This window comes from Oncorhynchus masou, chromosome 30, assembly GCF_036934945.1.
Source record: "Oncorhynchus masou masou isolate Uvic2021 chromosome 30, UVic_Omas_1.1, whole genome shotgun sequence".
Classification (NCBI taxonomy): Eukaryota; Metazoa; Chordata; class Actinopteri; order Salmoniformes; family Salmonidae; genus Oncorhynchus; species Oncorhynchus masou.
The window spans coordinates 20,755,846-20,771,111 of NC_088241.1; the positions used below are offsets into that span (position 1 = coordinate 20,755,846).

The following is a 15,266-nucleotide window of genomic DNA, read 5'->3' on the forward strand; positions in this document are numbered from 1 at the left end:
CCTGACTAGTCTCCCAGTCCTTGCCCCTGAAAAACATCCCCACAGCATGATGCTCCCACCACCATGCTTCACCATAGGGAGCCAGGTTTCCTCCAGACGTAAAGCTTGGCATTCAGGCCAAAGAGTTCAATCTTGGTTTCATTAGACCAGAGAATCTTGTTTGTCATGGTCTGAGAGTCCTTCAGGATCCTTTTGGCATACTCCAAGCGGGCTGTCATGTGCCTTTTACTCAGGAGTGGTTTCTGTCTGGCCACTCTACCATAAAGTACTTATTGCTGGAGTGCTGCAGATTGGAGAACATTCCAGAAGAACAACCAGCTCCACAGAGGATCTCTGGAACTCTGTCAGTGACAATCGGGCTCTTGGTCACCTACCTGACCAAGGCCCTTCTCCCCAGATTGCTCAGTTTGGCCGGGCGGGCCAGCTCTAGGAAGAGTCTTGGTGGTTCCAATCTAATTACATTTAAGAATGATGGAGTCCACTGTGTTCTTGGGGACCTTCAATGCTGCAGACATTTTTTGGTACCCTTCCCCAGATCTGTGCCTTGACACAATCCTGTCTCGGACCTCGTCAGACAATTCCTTCGACCTCATGGCTTGGTTTTTGCTCTGACATGCACTGTCAACTGTGGGATCTTTTGTATAGACAGGTGTGTGCCTTTCCAAATCATGTCCAATCAATTTAATTTATTACAGGTGGACTCACAGGTTGTAGAATTATCTCAAGGATGATCAATGGCAACAGGATGCACTTGAGTCATAGAAAAGGGACTGAATACTTAGGTATTTGTTTTTTCTTTTGTATAAATTTGCAAGAATTTAACCTGTTTTCACATTGTCATTATGGGGTATTGTGTGTAGATTTGAGGATTTCAAAAAAAAATCCATTATAGAATAAGGCTGTAATGTAACAATGTTGAAAAAGTGAAGGGGTCTGAATACTTTCCGAATGCACTGTATTTACAACATGCCAATGTGGCTTTGCAGCAGTCCAATAAGTGTCTGTTTTACCCTTTACAAAGGACAGCTGTTCTAAATGGACGTGAAATGATTTGAAGGAAACTACACTAACTTGGGCCCTGAGGTTTAAACCATGAAATGAATAACAGGTATGGCAATATCTGATTAGGAATAACTCTAGGTTTTGTATTTATTATTTTTGTTCAAAATGGACGTAATAGAAGCTATCTCTGTTGGACAGTGTTTTAGATGCTCTTTTGGACAATGATTTTAAGCTGCATGAATATACATAAAAATGTATATTTACCAAAATATTACCACTAATGCAAGTAATTCCAATAATAACAACATATATATTTCCGTCTCACATGGACCCTAGACAGTCATTTAAAGTCCAAGTACACTCACTCATCAGTAGTATAAGCCACATGACTTTAATCAAATGAGCTCTTGCCTGTCAAAATACATCTGGTATTTGAGGTTGACAGACTTTTACCTGCAGTGTGGTACTTAACTACTAGAGCAGTAGGTCTATGATAGGAATGATACAGGCTTTTTAATGTTAATGACATCAGTGCTCAAATTTGTACACACACAGATTGTAACTTTCCAATAGGGACAAAGCTTTCTAGCATATTGTTAATTATTGACATAAGACCTTAATAGTAGACCCACTATGTACAGTTATGAGTTTGTATAGTGTTTCAGTTATATTTCTGAACTACATGTTGCATTCCTTCTGTACAACCTCAATGTAATCCAATGGATATATCACAATGCACTGCCTATGGATTCACGTTATTGCGAGGCAGTCAATGTGAGAGCAGTCCAGAGATTGGCTTGGAGCAGTCACAATTATGTTTATCATTGTGTTAAAGGTCCAATGCAGCCATTATTGGTTTGTCTCTATCAAATCATTTCTGGGTAACAATTAAGTACCTTACTGAGATTGTTTTTGTCCATTACAAATGAAAAACAAACAACTTCTCAGAAAATCGCAATTTCTCAAGCAGTAATTTTGCTAGGACTGTTTAGGTGTGGTCTAAGTGGGGAGATGAAAATGGAAAACTAGTTGTTATTGGCGAGATTTGAAACTCTTATTTGTATATTAACTAATTTACCGCCTGGTGATGTCACCAGGCAGGCCAAACGTCTATCCCACCAAAACAGGCTGAAATGTCAGGTGGTCTTTTCAAACAGCTCTTACACTAAAAGGGCATTATCATTTTCACAGTATTATTCCATGCTCATAGTGTGGATATACAATGTTTGTGTGTATAACACAGGCAATTCACGTTTTTGATTGCACTGAGCCTTTAAGTTTGCCTCTGGTCTGTAAAAGTGTGTCACTGGGTTAAAGTGACTTTCAAGCGCCCACGCAAGTGGGAGTGGCTGACAACTGGGTCACATGGTTAACACACTATTTAGAACATTGAGTACAGAAGAGTCATCGTACAGAATAGTCATCCAACAAGGGAGTTCGTCCAGCGTTTCTCCTCTTGTTACAGATCTTTAAATATACAAAAACTATTCGGGTTGTATTAGATGCCATTGAAAAGTCGCGGGAACATTTTGCCTGAAAGAAGAGCAGAATTTGTTTTGTTCAGGATACTGACAGTGGAGTGCAGATAATTATATTAATGCCACGAATATTTACTACAGTAATGTAGTTGAGATTAAAATAAGAAACAGTGTTGAGTTTTAGATGACCGACGCTTTGAATTTGAGTTTCACCGCTGTGCTACTAAGGATAATAGCACCTTGCAATCCTTACAGAAAACATCCAGTTGACATTGTGAAACAGGCGAGTTATTGACAAGACATTTAGTCAGCATAGGTTGCTTTCTCTAAAGATTCTCAGAATCGAGGTGCCTGCAGACATGGGCTCAATCAAGCCTGGTAAGACCGGCTTTATTATCCATGCTATTACAATGTTACAATGCATCTTGTCATGTAATTTAAAGTGTCCACCTCTCGCTACATTGACCAGTTACTTTGTTGCAAATGTGTTACTTTGTTACAAATCTGGTGTTACTGTTGCTGTCAATAATTAATGTGTCGTTCTAAGCATCTGTTCTAGAAATAGCTAGTAAAATCTGGCTAATATCTGTTCACATTTTATTTAGTTGTGTGATTTTTACAAGTTATATATGGACCACAATTAGAAACCTAATAGATTATTTAGATTTTCTGGTCTGCTTATTGTCAAGCCATGTATGTTGATTAGGAATGCAACTGTGCTCCGGGGTTTTTTGTTTTGACACTACAATGTTCTGCTTTGCTTCACCTCACATGGACCAAGCTGCCTAGCCATGTGCCAATGCTTCTCGACTCTCACTGCTCATTGGCCGAGAATAGGCTGTGACGCAATCATTGCATAATTCTGCTCTGGGTCCAAGCTCGAGGGCTGTATGCAGGTCCACGTGAAACTGAAGGAAACAATTTTGGTGACCTAGATTTGCTCTCTTAGACATGACAGGTCCACATGTGGGTGGGTTTTGGAAGCGAATTGTCATAGCTGGTTAGGTAATCATGGCCATGTCTTCGAGAGCATTAACTACATTTAGGGCTACATAGTATAGTATAATATATTAATTTATGTTGATTTTGTGTCTGAGCGTTCTGGACACCAAGCAACAGGTGAATTATTTTCCAAGCTGGGTTAATTTAGCCCATATTTAAGCATTTGGTTTAATAATGTCAAAATTCTTATGGAATAATGTGATTTAACACCAAATGACTACAAGAATAACTTTGCTTTTGACAGAAACTAAAAGACAATATTATTCTGCCCTTTCAAGCAAAATAGCAGTAATTGCTCATAAATGGAAACGTTGAAAAATGACATCAGCGTTTAATTGTCGAGACAAATTAATTGTAGTCAGATCATTGGAGATATTTATTTTGTATTCATATCAATCACATTTATTTATAAAGCCCTTCTTACATCAGCTGATGTCACGAAGTGCTGAACAGAAACCCAGCCTGTCACGTTCGTCGTAAAGAGGAGACCAAGGCGCAGCGTGATATGAATACATCTTCTATATTTAATGAAGAACACTTAAACAAACTATACAAAATAACAAAACGACCGTGACGCTATACTATAAATGTGCATACACAGGCAACTAGACATAGACAATAACCCACGAAATACCCAAAGAAGATGGCCGCCTAAATATGGTCCCCAATTAGAGACAACGATAAACAGCTGCCTCTAATTGAGAACCAATCTAGGCAACCATAGACAAACATAAACATCTAGATAGTAAACGACCCCATAAACCTACAAAACCCCTAGACAGTACAAAAACACATACATCACCCATGTCACACCCTGACTTAACCAAAACAATAAAGAAAACAAAGAATACTAAGGTCAGGGCGTGACACAGCCTAAAACCCCAAACAGCAAGCAATGCAGGTGTAGAAGCACGGTGGCTAGGAAAAACTCCCTAGAAAGGCCGGAACCCAGGAAGAAACCTAGAGAGAATCCAGGCTATGAGGTGTGGCTAGTCCTCTTCTGGCTGTGCCGGATGGAGATTATAACAGAACATGGCCAAGATGTTCAAATGTTCATAGGTGACCAGCAGGGTCAAATAATAATAATCACAGTGGTTGTAGAGGGTGCAACAAGTCAGCACCTCAGGAGTAAATGTCAGTTGGCTTTTCATAGCCAAGCATTCAGAGTATCTCTACCAATCCTGCTGTCTCTAGTGAGTTGAAAACAGTAGGTCTGGCACAAGGTAGCACGTCCGGTGAACAGGTCAAGGTTCCATAGCCGTAGGCAGAACAGTTGAAACTGGAGCAGCAGCACAACCAGGTGGACTGGGGACAGCAAGGAGTCATCTGGCCAGGTAGCCCTGAGGCATGGTCCTAGGGTTCAAGTCCTCCAAGAGAAAGAAATAAAGAGAGAGAAAATTAGAGAGAGCATACTTAAATTCTCACAGGCAGGATAAATACTCCAGATATACAGACTGACCCTAGCCCCCCGACACAAACTATTGCAGCATAAATACTGGAGGCTGAGACAGGAGGGGTCGGGAGACACTGTGGCCCCGTCCGACGATACCCCCGGACAAGGCCAAACAGGCAGGATGTAACCCCACCCACTTTGCCAAAGCACAGCCCCCACACCACTAGAGGGATATCTTCAACCACCAACTTACTATCCTGAGACAAGGCCGAGTATAGCCCACGAAGATCTCCACGGCACGAACCCAAGGGGGGCCACCAACCTGTACAGGAAGATCACGTTGGTGACTCAACCCACTCAAGTGACGCACCCCTCCTAGGGACGGCATGGAAGAGAACCAGTAAGCCAGTGACTCAGCCCCTGTAATAGAGAATAGAGTTAGAGGCAGATAATCCCAGTGGAGAGAGGGGAACCGGCCAGGCAGAGACAGCAAGGGTGGCTCATTGCTCCAGTGCCTTTCTGTTCACCTTCACACTCCTGGGCTAAACTACACTCAATCATAGGACCTACTGAAGAGATGCGTCTTCAATAAAGACTTAAATGTCGAGACCGAGTCTGCATCTTTCACATGGATAGATAGACCATTCCATAAAAATGGAGCTCTAAAGGAGAAAGCCCTGCCTCTGTTTGCTTAGAAATTCTAGGGACAGTAAGGTGGCCTGCGTCTTGTGACCGTAGCATACGTGTAGGTATGTACAGCAGGACCAAATCGGAAAGATAGGTACGAGCAAGCCCATGAAATGCGTTGTAGGTTAGCAGTAAAACCTTGAAATCAGCCCTATCTTGAAATTGACCCTGATGGCAGTTACTGCCTTCTTGCTTGGTACTCCCACTGGAATTACCGTTTCTTTTTAACACAAACTTGTGTTCATACATTTATTTGTATGTGGCTGTCAGTGTCATATAGTTTGATACTTGTTTCAACAAACAACAATAAATAATGCCATGTTAAACCACAGTAACTGCAGCCCAAAGCTTAGTGATTCAAGGTTTTTTTTTTTAAAAGCAATAAATGAGGTGAGCGAATGCATTTACTGCTTTTTTCCTTGGCTTCACTAACTTTTTCCAACTACTGCAAACATGACATCCCATTTTATCTGAAACACATTTTGTCCAAATGATAAACCATGTATTTAATGTATAAAAAATGTCAACACGTTTTTGACCAAGAGTGCAGTTACTGCTCTTTTGTTTTGTATATGGCAGTATTATTTAATATAATATAGTATAGAAGAACTTAGAAACCCAACCCCAACCTAGATGGAAAATAAATGTTAAAGTGCATACAAATGATTCCAGAAACACATTAGTTTTCACATTACACTGCAAAGTGTCATGTTTTGAAGGTACACCATTAAGTAATTTAGGTCAAATGGAAGATATTTGCGATTTTGATTAGGTTTCGGGGTATCATGTAACACATCTTATCACCCTGTGCCCAAAACTCTTTAAATCAAGTATTTTTGTGATTATTAGTGTTTTTGTTCAAACGTTTTCTTCAATAGTGGTGACATGTATGACCCTGACTTGGACTGCAGGCTTTGCTGTACTTTTTGGTATAACTGTACACACCCATAGAGCCAACTTGTTATGTAACAGTTGTGTTATTCAAATGCCACCTGAATGAGGTAGTAAAAACAGGTCAAACACCAGGATGAATGAACGAAGGGGGGAAACGGTCTGGCATAAGTCCTGCTCTTTATTGGGTGTGGCAAGGGCAAACAGGCAGATGTTTTATCAGATTGTATGGCTTATATTATGTTTATATATGGTTTATTATTTACCTTTGACCTAGTTTCCATCACTATTATAACCTTACTCTGACTTACAATGGGGTAAAAACATTATTAGTATTTTGTGTCCCTCTTAGTTGTAACAAAATATTACGACATCAAGATTATGACGTCAATATTATGTTTTTGATATGACGTATATTTGACTTATATTCCACTAACCTTTTGTCTTTTTTCCCCTTCTCCCCTCAGGTGGTGTAATAGCCTACATCTCTTCTGGCTCTGCCTCCAGCCCGGAGTGCTGTTTGAGTGACAGCTGCAGCAGTGGCTACCTGTGCTCCGCTCCGCCTCATCCCTCACTGCCAAGCCGGGCAGTAGGAATCATGGTGGACATCGCCAGCACTACCACAGCCAAGCACCCACGTAGCCACGGCACAGACAAGACTGGGCGATCCACCTCCACCAAGAGCAGCATCACCAGTGAGTGCATTTCAGCCCTGGAAATACATTCAGTATGGCAAGGATACTAGATTTATTCAGAATGACAAAGGATAGAAAATGCATTGTATGAGTTGCCACACTAATCCAGGTAATAGGTGCATTTCGTATTCTCAAGTCTACATGAGTCATCATCGTGTACAGGTGGAATAGCACATTGGTTAGAGAGGTGTGCATTAGTAGTAACATTGCTGTGCGTTTCTCCTTACAGAGATCAACGGCATGGTGTTGTTGTGTAAGGTGTGCGGCGACGTGGCCTCGGGGTTCCACTATGGCGTCCACGCCTGTGAGGGCTGTAAGGTAAGACTAGTCCTGACTGCTTCTTACGGAATGCCACACTGCCAGTCCAAGGTTTCATTCATGTTGTTCAATGGCTCTGTAAGTGTTTTGACAGTGTCGTTCGTGTTTTAACTAGGTAATAACCGCGCACAAACAATGTTCTCTGTGATTGTTCTCAGGGTTTCTTCAGGAGGAGCATCCAGCATAGCATCCGGTATAAGAAGTGCCTGAAGATGGAGAACTGCACCGTCATAAGGATCAACAGGAACCGCTGTCAGCAATGCCGCTTCAAGAAGTGTCTGGCTGTGGGCATGTCTAGAGACTGTGAGTCTACACTTTTAAATGTACATAGAAAATAATAACGGCATTTTTCCCATAGGGAAATACAATGGTTAATGGTGTGAGGGGTTTCCTTTTACAAGTTGGATGGATTGACTGACTGTAGGGATATCTGAGCCCATATTAGTGATATAGGTACTCATGTGTGTTATATTTGATTTCCTTCTCCAGCTGTTAGGTTTGGCCGCATCCCAAAGAGAGAGAAGCAGCGCATGCTGCTGGAGATGCAGAACGCCATGAACAACATGATGATGAACAACAACAGCCAGCTCCACAGTATGCTCCACGGCACCCAGAGTCCACCCTGCCCCATGGAAGGGCTCCCCAATGACGGCAGCTCCTCTTCATCCGCCTCTTCTTCCTCCTCTATCTCGTCTTCATCAGGCTCCAACCCTTCCTCACCCTGTTCCGCTCAAGAGTCCATGGAGACCAGCTCTAGCTCCGCCTCTTCCTGTTCATCGGATAGTGGCGATGACGAGGTTCCTCCTTCCAGGGTGTGTCAACAGGGCACATTCACGTACCGCCGTGAGCAGCAACAGTCTATCAAAGAGGAACCGGAGGAGTCACCTTCGCCGGTCGCCAGGGAAACTGTAAAAGACAGGAGAGACAGCCGCATGGAGGATCTGCAGGAGAGCTGGAAACGCTGCCACGACGATGCCAGGGGTTACCAACCTAGTTGCAACAGCCATCAACACGTCACCAACGGTCCCTACCGGGAAGAGAGAGTTGTTTACCAGCGGCAGCCTGCGCAGCTAAACGGCGCCCCCAGTGGTAGAATGCCAGAAGATTCCTACAGCCTCCATCACAGGAGCCACAACATAATGCACGACATACAGACCGTCTCCAATGGTTACAGTAGACCATCAAACAGCCTACAGGACCACAAGACAAACATGGTGAGTGTCCGTTTATCATTTAATTAGCCTTCGTTGAAACATTGAGGGGATTGAAGGTCTCTTTACAAAATGTTACAGCAGAAATGCATTGTATACTGCACACCTGAAATTACCCCATAACCATGCCTAAAGCACACATGGAAAAGACCTAAAAAGGCCTATCCTCTAAATCCCTTCCATTTAGTTTCTTCTGCATTATTACTCCAGTATTCTGTTTTCCATAACTGGGGGCCCTGTTCTCGACTCTTGTCACCCCAGGTCACTCCTCGTCTCTATGTGGACCCCAGCCAGCACAGCCAGGAGATCTGGGAGGAGTTCTCCCTGAGTTTCATCCCGGCCGTGCACGAGGTGGTGGGGTTTGCCAAGAGGATCCCGGGCTTCCGAGACCTCTCCGAGTACGACCAAGTCAGCCTACTCAAAAACGGAACATTTGAGGTAAGAATCCCCGGACTCTCTCATACCAAAAATAGATATTTTCTGGCTGTCGTGTTCCAACTGAACATTGCACTCTCTTTAACTCTGAGTGTTGAATTGGCTAAATATATTACAGTCTGTAGATATGTTATGACAGAGTATCAGTGTATTTGAACTCAACATTGAATTCTCTGCATTATCACTGTTGAATTCTGCCAGTATGTTGCCCGGTGCTAGTCACCATAAACCCCTGTTCTAACACACCCTCTCTCCCACCTCTCTCTCCAGGTGCTTATGGTGCGCTTCGCTTCTCTGTTCGACGTGGCCGAGCGCACCGTGACCTTCCTGACGGGGAAGTGTTACAGCTTGGAGCTGCTGCGCTCGCTGCGGGCCGGGCAGCTGCTCACCTCCATGTGTGACTTCAGCGAGAAGCTGGCCGCTTGCAGCTGGACAAGGATGAGATGAGCCTCTTCATTGCTGTCGTCCTTGTCTCCGCCGGTAAATAACACTGTCCCTGTAAACAGTGTCCTTGTAAAACACAGTGTCCTTGTAAAACACAGTGTCCTTTTTAACACACTGTAATTGTAAACACACTGGTTGGCTGGCTGGCTGTCCTCTAGCTGACTGGTTGGCTGGCTGTCTTCTAGCTGGCTGGCTGTCCTCTGTCTGACTGGTTGGCTGGTTAGCTGACTGTATTATGGTTCTGTGTCTAAAATGGCACCCTATTACCTATATAGTGCACTACGTTGGTCAAAAGTGCCATTTAAATCGCAGTCCTGTACATACCATTCAACCACTGGTGTTAACACACAATACTTATGTGTACGATTAAAATTAAAGCCTTCTTTGATACTGACTGTTCTTATGCTCTGTTCTGTGATCAGATCGTTCGGGGATCCAGGACTTGAAGTCAGTGGAGGCGCTGCAGGACACGCTGATCCGAGCGCTGCGGAGTCTGATCATGACGAACCACGCCAACGAGACTACCACTTTCACCAAGCTGCTGCTGAAGCTGCCCGAGCTGCGCTCCCTTAACAACATACACTCTGAAGAACTGCTATCCTTCAAAGTGCACTCGTAGTGGGGCACTCACAATAGGGCTAATCTGACTCCGAATACCCTCCTTCCACACTATAAAACCAGGACTGACTTCCTCTGCCACTCCTATACCAGGACCGAGGGGAGACCTTGGTCCTGGAAATGATGAAGTGCAGAACTACTTGGTTTTGTTTGTTGAAGCCGTTTAATTCCAAAGTGTATTGCTCATGAGCAATGTGAATGTGATGATTATGCTGTCTTTTGGATGTTTCAAACGACGCGCAATATCAATTGGTCACTGTTTTCGACCCAATATGTTTGATAAAAGCCCTCAAGACTCAATGTAAACATCTATATCAAAAATGATGCTTGATTAATCAGATAATTGCTGCAATTGCATGGCTATCCTTAGGTGAACAACTTGACGTTGTCGCTCCCAACCCTCCGAGGAAGGAGTAATTTCTTTATTTTTGAATTGTTCAACTGGATTGTCATGTTTACTATCCTTTGTGTACATAGGGTATTTCATTTGTCTGAATATTTTGAATATTTTATTTTTTGCCTGTCTTTGTCTCAGCTGCCTCTACCACACCTCCTTCTGGGGACTTGTTGATAGTACACTTTTTCAGCAACACAACTTTGCACATTGTGTTGTGGACTGTCAACCTCCAAAATCTCACATGCCACCACAAACCCACATCATGTGTGCATGATGTGAACACGATGATACTAAAGTGTTCCTTCACTGATTCCCCACCTTCCTCACAGTGAGGAGTTACTGGGTGGTTTTGACTTTACCTCCTGGCATTTCAGCACAGCACTGACTTTTAAAACTGATATTGTTTCCCATCTGTTGTTTTTTTGGGAATGTCTGTATTTGTCTCCTTTTACGGACAAGATTACAGTTTGTAAATAAATAGTTATGCTATATCTATCATATATATATATATATATATAAGTAGTATAAATAAATACAAGTCAAATGATTTACGGTCTTGAGTTTTTTGTGTGCAATATGTTTGAACTCATTTGGTGATCTAATATGAGCGTCTATGAGGGGTAAAGCATTAAGAACTGTAGGTTTGTGGTTAGTTACATTGCGATATCATTTGTAGGGGGTACTGTATTGTACAGTGATTTTCCATATTACAAATCAGGTCCAATTAAGTGGCTTAAAGCACAGGTGTCAAACTCATTCCAAGGAGGGCCGAGTGTCTGCGGGTGATTGATGAATTAAGGTCACTAATTAGTAAGGAACTCTACACATCTATTTGTCTAGGGCTTAATTGAAAGAAAGAACCAAAAACCTGCAGACACTAGGCCCTCTATGGAATGAGTTTAACAACCCTCACTTAAAGTGACCACCCAACTCTGTAACCAAAATGTGGACCTGAAATGCAATGACTAGGGTTCCTCCACAAGGGCGCGCTGTCCACATTTTTATGTCGTACCACTATTTCCATGGTGGAAACTGATTTTAATACAGTGTAGAAATGTGCAGATGTTTATTTCAGCAGAGGAGCTGCCCAGAGACCGACAGAAGTGGAGTCTTTGTAGCTGGTTTATACGCTCGCCAGGTTAACGGATGCCTGGGTGTAAGTAGCAAAGTACACTCAATTCAATACAGTTCTGATTTATGAATAAGTTATAGCTTGTATCTTAATGGATGTAAGACCTTGCATTAAAATGAAGAAGCAATATTGAGCATAAATATTTTTTTTATATTTAATATTTGTTTAGTTTTATGGACAGTGATAGTTAGAATGTAGAAGGGAGACAGGAAGAGCTGAGATGGAATTCATACCCAAGTCGCCGAGGATATACAGTGCCTTGCGAAAGTATTCGGCCCCCTTGAACTTTGCGACCTTTTGCCACATTTCAGGCTTCAAACATAAAGATATAAAACTGTATTTTTTTGTGAAGAATCAACAACAAGTGGGACACAATCATGAAGTGGAACGACTTCTATTGGATATTTCAAACTTTTTTAACAAATCAAAAACTGAAAAATTGTGCAAAATTATTCAGCCCCCTTAAGTTAATACTTTGTAGCGCCACCTTTTGCTGCGATTACAGCTGTAAGTTGCTTGGGGTATGTCTCTATCAGTTTTGCACATCGAGAGACTGAAATTTTTTCCCATTCCTCCTTGCAAAACAGCTCGAGCTCAGTGAGGTTGGATGGAGAGCATTTGTGAACAGCAGTTTTCAGTTCTTTCCACAGATTCTCGATTGGATTCAGGTCTGGACTTCTAACACCTGGATATGTTTATTTTTGAACCATTCCATTGTAGATTTTGCTTTATGTTTTGGATCATTGTCTTGTTGGAAGACAAATCTCCGTCCCAGTCTCAGGTCTTTTGCAGACTCCATCAGGTTTTCTTCCAGAATGGTCCTGTATTTGGCTCCATCCATCTTCCCATCAATTTTAACCATCTTCCCTGTCCCTGCTGAAAAAAGCAGGCCCAAACCATGATGCTGCCACCACCATGTTTGACAGTGGGGATGGTGTGGTCAGGGTGATGCGCTGTGTTGCTTTTACGCCAAACATAACGTTTTGCATTGTTGCCAAAAAGTTCAATTTTGGTTTAATCTGACCAGAGCACCTTCTTCCACATGTTTGGTGTGTCTCCCAGGTGGCTTGTGGCAAACTTTAAACAACACTTTTTATGGATATCTTTCAGAAATGGCTTTCTTCTTGCCACTATTCCATAAAGGCCAGATTTGTGCAATATACGACTGATTGTTGTCCTATGGACAGAGTCTCCCACCTCAGCTGTAGATCTCTGCAGTTCATCCAGAGTGATCATGGGCCTCTTGACTGCATCTCTGAAAGTAAAGGGGCTGAATAATTTTGCACGCCCAATTTTTCAGTTTTTGATTTGTTAAAAAAGTTTGAAATATCCAATAAATGTCGTTCCACTTCATGATTGTGTCCCACTTGTTGTTGATTCTTCACAAAAAAATACAGTTTTATATCTTTATGTTTGAAGCCTGAAATGTGGCAAAGGGTCGCAAAGTTCAAGGGGGCCGAATACTTTCGCAAGGCACTGTATGTGTTTCGGAGTCTGGGAGGCCAACCATTACGCCAGACCCCCCCCCCACACACACACCGTCAGTCAGGCTGCCATTGTAAGTATGAATGTGTACTTAATTGACTTGCCTTATCAAATAAAGATTAAACAAACACTGTCTGATCAAACAAAAGGCAAGTGCTGAAAGACTCCATACAGTTTTTAGTGTAAAGGTCTACCAAATTCTAGAGCGCTATTGGTTGACTTTGGTTTTTCATTTGTTTGGTGTCCTGAATAGTTGTCCAGTACCAGCTAGCTAGATCATGGACATACAGGCCTTCCTAGAGTTTCCCCTCACCACTGTTGAATTAAAGGGTTACTTAAAGAAAAACAAATACCGGCATTGGCATTATTGGGCTAAAACAATGTATGTTACAACCTCAAAGTATCTTGAAACATTGTAGTTGCATGGTGAAGTGCCACAAAGAAGAACACAGGCAAATTACAGTTGACCTAGAACAGAGCAGCATGACTGGCCCTTAAATGTACAAGGCTAAATATCAATAACATGCATGTCAATCTCTCCCGGCACAAAGTAGAGGAGACATTGACTGCATCACGACTTGTCTTTGTGAGAGGCATTGACATGTTGAAAGCACATGTTCAAACAGCTAACACACAGCTCAGACACCCATACATACCCCACAAGACATGCCACCAGGGGTCTCTTCACAGCCCCCCAAGTCCGAAAAAGACTCTGGGAAACACACAGTACTACATAGAGCCATGACTACATGGAACTCTCTTCCTCATAAAGTAACTCATGTGAGCAGTAAAAACAGATCAAACAACACCTCACGGCACAACGTGGACTGTGAAGACACACACACACACACACACACACACACACACACACACACACACAAACGCACTCACACTCTAACATGCATTCTATTGTGGTATTGTGGATTTTATATTGTAAATGTGTAATAAGAGAGTAATACTGTATTGTATGATGTATTGTTTTATATATGGCGGTTGTTGTGTTTTGTTGAGCTGTAACTGTTTTAACCCTGTTGGGATCCCAGGAAGGTTAGCTGCTGCCTTGGCGGCAGCTAATGGAGATCCTGCTAAATACTAAATGAACAAAGTTCTTCATAGAACCTTTAAAAAAAGGTTATACATAGCACAAAAAGGATCTGCTATGGTTACAAGACAAATAACCCTTATTTGGCACTATGTAGAATGCTGGTTTTCAAAGAACTCTTCTAACAATGCTTTCCCATAATGCACTCCACCCATCCTCATTCCTCACCTCACCTGTCTGGTACCCAACCAAAAACAGACTTAATGCGTCGCTCAGTTATGTACAGAGCCATGTCAGCATGGAATATTCTGCAACCAGAAGTTACTGCAAAAAGCAAATACATCTGATTAAAAAAACATATTGTATCACAGAACCTCTCCTCTTCTAAAGATCTAATTTAACTAAATTGTATCTAAGAATATAAATATTTATATATGAATAGTGTGTAAATAGTATTTTGTTGGTGTCTTAAAATAAAGTAATATCTTATGTTGTTCTTGTCTATAACAGTTCTGTACTTTTTCATGTATTTGTGAGTTTTATGTGGACCCCAGGAAGAGTAGCTACTGAGTGTCCTAATAAACTGAACTAAACCTCGTCCCCAGGCTAATTGCTAGAGCCGGCTGGAGGAAGAGACTACCCCTGACCTGACGTGACCTGCAATAACCTCACCTCACCTTCTACACACTAAAAACAAATGGTTCTATAAAGTGCCTAACAAGGGTTCTTTAGCTTGTCACCAAACGGAATCCATTTTGGTGCTATATGGAACATTTTTTGAAGGTTCTATAAAGTACCATATTCATCAGATTCTCAATGGAACCTGTATGGTGCTATAAAGAACCTGCTTCTATGGTTCTATAAAGAAACATAATAAAGGTTCTTTAAAGCACCAAAAAAGGGTTCCGCTATGGGTCTAACACTTTTTGGGGCAACAGTTGAAGCCGGAAGTTTACATACACTTAGGTTGGAGTCATTAAAACTCGTTTTTCAACCACTTCACAAATTTCTTGTTAACGAACTATAGTTTTGGCAA

General features: G+C 42.1%; 1 pseudogene; it reads left to right on the forward strand.

Annotated features, from left to right (window-relative positions):
* Positions 1-2,392: 2,392 nt before the first annotated feature.
* On the forward strand, positions 2,393-11,118 carry LOC135522308 (nuclear receptor subfamily 1 group D member 2-like; annotated as a pseudogene).
* The last annotated feature ends 4,148 nt before the right edge of the window (positions 11,119-15,266 follow it).